Raw genomic sequence first — 8,234 nt, 5'->3', positions numbered from 1 at the left:
CAATTCTCCTGCCTCAGCCTCCTGAGTAGCTGGGATTACAGGCATGCGCCACCATGCCCAGCTAATTTTATTTATTTATTTATTTTTTTTTAGTAGAGACAGGGTTTCACCATGTTGACCAGGATGGTCTTGATCTCCTGACCTCGTGATCCACCTGCCTCGGCCTCCCAAAGTGCTGGGATTACAGGCGTGAGCCACCGCGCCCGGACTTCTTTTTCAAATTTTCTAGAGGGTGCTGTATGAATAAAAAAATGTTAAAGACCAACTGCAATATACTCTTAGCCATACCAGACTATTCATTCTTCCCTAGACACACGCCACCTTATATTTTTGTACCAGGTAAGGTTATTCCCTCTACCTGGAGTAACCTTGATAGTAACTGGACTACCTGAATTTCTGTTCATGACTCAACACCAAACTCCAAAATCACATCCTCTGTAATGCCTTCCATCACTGATTACCAAAACAAAATCTTTCAGTCACCATGTGTTAATCCACAGTCACGCTGTGGATTAACACAGTAAGCTTTTGGAGGCAGAGGCTATACACCTGCACATCCTTGTATCACCACAACATAAACCAGATGCTAGAATGCAACCGGATGCAAAACAAAAATATCTGTTTGAAAGAGAACGACTTTGGTTCTGGTATTCTCCAAAACTGCACCTGCCCACTTGTTATTCCTTCACTCATATGGCAAGCATTTATAAAGTTCCAATGAAATGCCTGGAGCTATGCACTAAGCAGCAAGAATATAGACTAAGACCATATACCTACCATTAAGACAACTAACTGTGAGCCAGCACTGTGGTACCCCTGCAGTTCCAGCTACTCAGAGGGCTGAGGTGGGATCGCTTTAACCCAGGAGTTCACATTTAGCCTGGGCAATATAGCAAGACCTTGTCTCTTAAAAAAGGAAAAAAGAGGGCCGGGCGCGGTGGCTCAAGTCTGTAATCCCAGCACTGTGGGAGGCCAAGGCGGGTGGATCACGAGGTCAAGAGATCGAGACCATCCTGGTCAACAAGGTGAAACCCCGTCTCTACTAAAAATACAAAAAATTAGCTGGGCATGGTGGCGTGTGCTTGTAATCCCAGCGACTCAAGAGGCTGAGGCAGGAGAATTGCCTGAACCCAGGAGGCGGAGGTTGCGGTGAGCCGAGATCGCGCCATTGCACTCCAGCCTGGGTAACAAGAGCGAAACCCGGTTTAAAAAAAAAAAAAAAAAAAAAAAAAAAAAAAAAAAAAAAAAAAAAAAAAAAGATAGCTAACTGTGACAACATAAAACAAATAATAGTCTTATTTGGTAAATGCTATGAAAAAGGCGTACATAGCTGGGTGTGGTGGCTCATGCCTGTAATCCCAACACTTTGGGAGGCCGAGACAGGCAGATCATGATGTCAGGAGTTTGAGACCAGCCTGGTCAACATAGTGAAATACTAAAAATACAAAAAAGTTAGTTGGGCATGGTGGTGCACATCTGTAGTCCCAGCTACTAGGGAGGCTGAGGCAGAAGAATTGCTTGAACTTGGGAGGCGAAGGTTGCGGTGTGCCAAGATCAGGCCACTGCACTCCAGCCTGGGTGACAGAGCAAGATGGCTCACGCCTGTAATCACAGCACTTTGGAAGGCCAAGGTGGGCGCATCATGAGGTCAGGAGTTCGAGACCAGCGTGGCCAACATGGCGAAACCCCACCTCTACTAAAATATAAAAATTAGCCGGGTGTGGTGGTGCGTACCTGTAATCTCAGCTACTCGGCAGGCTGAGGCAGGAGAATCACTTGAACCTGGGAGGTGGAGGTTGCAGTAAGCCAAGATCCCGACATTGCACTATAGCCTGGGCAACAGAGTGAGACTCCATCTCAAAAATAAATAAATAAATAAAAAAGGTTGGGCATGGTGGCTCACGCCTATAATCCTAGCACTCTGGGAGGCCAAGGTGGGCAGATCACTGAGGTCAGCCATTCAGGACTATCCTGGCCAACATGGCAAAACTCTGTCTCTACTAAAAATACAAAAATTAGCTGGGCACGGTGGCGGACGCCTGTAATCTCAGCTACTCAGCAGACAGAGGCTGGAGAATTGCTTGAACCCAGGAGGCGGAGGCTGCAGTGAGCTGAGATCATGCCACTGCACTCTGGCCCAGGTGACAAGAGTGAAACTCCATCTCAAAAAAAAAAAAAGAAAGAAAAAAGAAAAAGGTTTACACAGGCCTAGTGCAGTTGCTCATGCCTATAATCCCAGCACTTTGGGATGCCAAGGTGGGAGGATCACCTGAGCTCAGTAGTTTGAGACCAGCGTAGGCAACATAATGAGACCTTATCTCTACTAAATAATAAAAAAAAAAATTAGCCAGGCATGGTGGTACACGCCTGTAGTCCCAGCTACTCAGGGGGCTGAGGTGGGAGGATTGCTTGAACCTGGGAAGTCAAGGCTGCAGTAAGCCCTGATCATGCCACTGCACTCTGGCCTGGGTGACACAGCGAGACTCTGTCTTAATTTTTTTTTTTTTTTTTGAGAGAAGGTCTCACTCTGTCATCCAGGCTGGAGTACAGTGGCACAATCTTGGCTCACTGCAATCTCTACCTCCAGGGTTCAAGTGATTCTCTTGCCTCAGCCTCCGAATAGCTGGGACCACAGGCACGAAAAAAAGAAAAGAAAAAGGCCTACACAATTTGGTTATGGTACCCCTGTGAAGACATGACTAAAGTCTGTGAAAGTTTTACAACAGGACGTTAGACCTCCCTCAGACTAAAGAATCCACCCATTCACTTCTGTCTTTCCTATTTGATTTTACTTATTTACTTATTTTTTGAAACAGGGTCTCCAGCTCTGTCACCCAAGCTGTAACACAGTGCAGCCTCAAACCTCAGGGCTCAAGTGATCCTCCTATCTCAGCCTCCTGAGTAACTGGGACTACAGGTGTCCCCCACCATGCCTGGCTGATTAAAAAAAATTTTTTTTTGGTAGAGACAAAATCTTGCTATGTTGCCCAGGCTGGTCTGCAACTCCTGGCATAAAGTGAGCCTCCTGTCTTGGCCTCCTGAAGCACTGGGATTATAGGCATGAACCACTGTGCCCAGCCTCTCTCCTCTTTCCTTATAAATAACCTTCTTCCAATGCTCCTTGTCTTCTTTTCTTTTCTTGTCTTTTTTGAGATAGAGTCTTGCTCTGTCATCCAGGCTGGAGTATAGTGGCACAATCTCTGCTCACTACAACCTCAGCCTCATGGGTCCAAGCAATTCTCATGCATCTGCCTCCCAAGTACCTAGGACTATAGGCACTGGCCACCACTCCCAGCTAATTGTTTGTATTTTTAGTAGAGATGGGGTTTCACCATGTCTTGAACTCCTGGCCTCAAGTAATCTGCCCACCTTGGCCTTCCAAAGTGCTGGTCAGGCCTCTTCTAATAGTAGTAAACATAACTTACTACAGGAATTTGAAGCATATAATGCATCCAAATACTTATCCTATTCCCTCTTGGAAACAATCCACAAGTTAGGAAGAGCAGGAATCAATTATATCCATGCGAAAGATGAGAAAACTAAAGCTCAAATAGGTTGAGTTGCTCAAGATGGCAGTTAATATGAGGGGATTTTATTCATTTAGTGCTTATTTACTGTTAGACTCCTTTCTCTTCCCAGCCAACCCTAATCAGTAGGTAAACCACAAGAGGGAAAATGCTTTTCACTACTTTGTCCTCAGTGTCTACAACAGTACCTAGAATATAACAGCCTTTCAGTATTTGTTGAAGGAACGAACAGATGGATTTGGAAATGAAGTAAACCAACAGCAAAAGTACAAGGAAAAAAAGCTCTTTCCCATTATAATGGAATAGTAAAAGAGAGATTTCAAACAGGCTTCTACCAGTTAGAAAGATTAGACTACATAATTGTATTGACTCAATTCCATTGGCATGTTACACATTTTACCTAATAAGTAAAGGAGGTGAAGTAGGTTTCTGTTTCTGATGTCACATTCATGGCATGTACTGACATAAATCCAAGACTTAACTGTAGGTTTGAAACTGATTAAAAGTTTTTATTAAAAGCAGAAACTAGAGAAAGGGTTCTCTAGAGTCCTGATGCTCTAACTTAAAAAGTATGGTATCTTAACTTCAGTTGTCTTCAATGTTAGTTTCAGCAGCAACAGCTATTGTATTTATGTTCTCCAACATATTTAATAAACCTTATAGCAAAGATTAGTGGAAACCAAAACTGAGTAACTCACCACCCTTTGAGCTTTGGATGAAATTGCCATTCTGCCTAGGCACAAGGTAATCACACCATATCAGAAGACAAAGTAATGGGACCAATGTTCAATATAATTTATGGGAAAGATTCATTGTTCTGGTTCCACAAATTCCAGTTCCTTGTAAATCAATTTGCCTTAATTGGAAACTATTTTCCACTTTCTCCAATATTTAGATTTCAGCAAATTATAGCTGCTGGTGGTGGTAGGATGAGTAGCTGCAGTAAGTGTGAGGTAAAGAGGACTAGACCTGAAGTATAGTTTATTCCGCTATTTCCTATCTGGGTTAACTATAACCCTAGGAAGTCATTTAACATTTTAGAGGCTAGACTTTATCAGCTGTAAAATGAGAGTAACTGGCATATATATATTGTTGGTTTGTTTCAGTAACCATTTCACAGAACTGTAGTGAGGATTAAATGACACAATGTGTAATAACTTGTTTAAAAAATTATAGTGGGAGGCCAGGCATGGCGGCTCATGCCTGTAATCCCAGCACTTTGGGAGGCTGAGGTGAGAGGATTGCCTGAGCCCAGGAATTTGAGACCAACATGGGCAACATGCTGAGACCTCTCTCTATAAAAATTATAAAATGAAACTATGGTCTAGGTGCAATGGCTCATAATCCCAGCACTTTGGGAGGCCAAGGTGGGCGGATCATCTGAGGTCAGGAGTTCAAGACCAGCCTGGCCAACATGGTGAAACCCCGTGTCTACTAAAAATACAAAATTAGCCAGATGTGGTGGCGTGCACCTGTAATCCCAGCTACTTGGGAGGCTGAGGCAGGAGGATCACTTAAACCTGGGAGGCAAAGGTTACAGTGAGTCAAGATCGTGCCATGGCACTCCAGCCTGGACAAAAAGCGAAACTCTGTCTCAAAAAAAAAAATTATGTTTAAAACAAACAAACCAACAATATATATATGCCAGACATAGTGGCTCACGCCTATAATCCCAGCACTCTGGGAGGCTGACGCAGGAGGACTGCTTGAGTCCAGGATTTCAAAACCGGCCTGGGCAACACAGGGAGACCTTGTGTCCACAAAATAATTTAAAAAATTAGCCAGGTGTGGCCAGGCGTGTTGGCTCACACCTGTAATAATCCCAGCTACTTGGGAGGCTGAGGCAGGAGAATCACTTGAGCCCGGGAGGCAGAGGATGCAGAGAGCAGAGATTGTGCCACTGTACTCCAGCCTGGGTGACAGAGCAAGACTCTGTCTAGAAAAAAAAAAAAATTAGCCAGCTGTGGTAGCGTGCATCTGTAGTCCCAGCTACTCAGAAAGCTGAAATGGGAGGATAACTTGAGTCTGGGAGGTTGAGGCTACAGTGAGCCACAATCATAGCACTGTACTCTAGCCCAGGGGACAGAACAAGACCTTGTCTCAAACAACAGTAATAATCATAATCATAAAAATAAATAATATTGAGAAAATTGTCATGTTTGAACAATTAAGTAACAGTCAATAGCAACTGCTATTTCTTAGTTTATTATTAAAACTAGAGCAATTCTGTGGATGCTTCTTCAAACCATAGCCAGGAAAACACAAAAGACCCTCACTCACTGCTGGATTAAAAGTTGAAGAACAACTGCATTAAGGATCTACCATTCCTATACAATAAACTAATACAATCTAGGATTCTCAAGAGTAAGTCATTTCTATAATGAGATCTCAAACAAAGTAATAAAGTGTGAAGGGACTTTATTTGCCTACTTGGCTAGGGAAGGAATTAACCTATCTAATTTCAATAACCTTCCCTGATTCACCTAAAGGAGTCCTGGCTGTCCTCATCCCAGAGACTTGAAACACCAATTAATCTATTTTTCAAAAGGGTTATTTGCAATGACCTTCTTTAGAATTCTTTATTGGCCGGACACAGTGGTTCACGCCTGTAATCCCAGCACTTTGGGAGACGGGAGACAGAGGCAGGCGGATCACTTGAGGTCAGGAGTTTGAGACCAGCCTGGCCAACACAGTGAAACATCATCTCTAGAAAAAAAAAAAAATTGGCCAGGCATGGTAGTGCATGCCTGTAACCACAGCTACTCAGGAGGCTGAGGTAGGGGAATCGCTTGAAACCAAGAGGCAGAGGTTGCAGTGAGCCAAGATCACACCACTGCAGTCCAGCCTGAGCAAGACTCCAACTCAAAAAACAAAAATAGAATTCTTTTTCCTTTTCTGAAACTTTATTTCTTCTAACATGTAAAAAACAAAAATAGAATTCTCTGTCTTAAAGTTTAATACCAGCACTTTAGGAGGCCAAGACAGGAGTATCACTTGAGCCTAGGAGTCCAAGCCTGGGCAACACAGTAGGACCCCAATCACTAGGAAATTAAAAAAAAATTTCTTTTAATTAGTTGGGCTGGTGGCCTGTGTCTGTAGTCCCAGCACTCTGGAGGCTGTGGCTTGAGCCCAGAAGGTGGTCCAGGCTTCGGTGAGCAGTGCTCACCTCACTGCACTCCAGACTGGGGAACCCAGCAAGACCCTATTTCAAAAAATAAATGCAGGCCAGGCACATAGGAACATGGTTCATGCCTGTAATCCTAGCACTTCGGGAGGCCAAAGCGGGCAGATCACCTGAGGTCAGGAGTTCGAGACCAGCCTGGGCAAAATGGTGAAACCCTGTCTCTACTAAAAATACAAAATTAGCCAGGTGTGGTGGCACATACCTGTGGTCCCAGCTACTTGGAAGACTGAGGCAGGAAAATGGATTCAACCAGGAGGTGGAGGTTGCAGTGAGCCGATATCATGCCACTGCACTCCAGAATGGGCAACAAGGGTGAAACTCCATCTTAAAAAATAAAATAAACAAAAATAAATACATAAAAATTGGCCAGGTGCGCTGGCTCACACCTGTAATCTCAGCATTTTGGGAGACTGAGGTGGGTGGATCACCTGAGGTTAGGAGTTCAAGACCAGCCTGGCCAACATGGTGAAACCTCTTCTCTACTAAAGATACAAAAATAAGCTGGGTGTGGTGGCACGCACCTGTAATCCCATCTACTCAGGCAGGAGAATTGCTTCAACCTGGGAGGTAGAAGTTGCAGTGAGCCAATACTGTACCATTTCACTCCAGCCTGGGCAAGAGGGAGACTTAGTCTCAAAATAAATTAATTAATGAATCAATTAATTAAATTAGATAGTCGGGCATAGTGGCTTAGGGCTCTAAATCCCAGGCACCTGAGAGCCTAGGGCAGGAGGATGGTTTAAGACAAGAAGTTCGAGCCTGCAGTGAGCTAGGAGCTCTCCACTGTACTCAAGCTTCAGCGACCAAGCAAGACTCTGTCTCTTAAATGAAACAAGCAAACAAACTTTACCCTAAGCTGATTATATCAATGCAGTCTTCCAACAGGAGGACATACACAAAGTTACCACTATCTAGCCAAATGTGATCAAATCCACAATCCACGCAATTCCGCGGTTTGCAGTAAGAATCTACCACATCTCATCCCCTGGATTCATTCCTTCTTTTTTTTTTTAAGACAGCGTCTCGCTGTGTTGCCCAGGCTGGTCGCGAAATTCTAGTCTCAAGCGATTCTCCTGCCTCAGCCTCCAGAGTAGTTGGGGTTAGAGGCGCGCGCCACCACGCCCAAAATTCATTCCTTTAATTTTGCGAAAAAGTAAGTGCCTTCTACAAGTCAGTGGGTTTCTGGTTCCTCTATAAAGCAAATCCTTCCATTGAAGGACTTTTTCCTTCCACTTTTTGTTTTAAAAAGAAATAGAGGGCCAGGCGCGGTGGCTCAAGCCTGTAATCCCAGCACTTTGAGAAGCCAAGGCGGGTGGATCACGAGGTCAAGACATCAAGACCATCCTGGCCAACATGGTGAAACTCCGTCTCTACTAAAAATACAAAAATTAGCTGGGCATGGTGGCGTGCGCCTGTAGTCCCAGCTACTCGGGAGGCTGAGGCAGGAGAACTGCTTGAACCTGGGAGGTGGAGGTTGCAGTGAGCCGAGATTGTGCCACTGCACTCCAGCCTGGCACCTGGTG

At 44.4% G+C, this 8,234-nt stretch overlaps 1 protein-coding gene across 3 annotated transcripts in view; it reads right to left on the bottom strand.

The window, feature by feature from the left end:
* Nucleotides 1–8,234, bottom strand: part of PHACTR4 (phosphatase and actin regulator 4) — a 125,715-nt gene that overhangs the window by 116,341 nt on the left and 1,140 nt on the right. The window lies entirely within an intron of this gene.

The sequence above is a fragment of the Cebus imitator genome, unplaced genomic scaffold (assembly GCF_001604975.1).
Source record: "Cebus imitator isolate Cc_AM_T3 unplaced genomic scaffold, Cebus_imitator-1.0 Scaffold87, whole genome shotgun sequence".
Taxonomy (NCBI): Eukaryota; Metazoa; Chordata; class Mammalia; order Primates; family Cebidae; genus Cebus; species Cebus imitator.
Note: the sequence above shows the minus strand (reverse complement) of the source record. Positions and strands in the feature narration are given on the sequence as shown.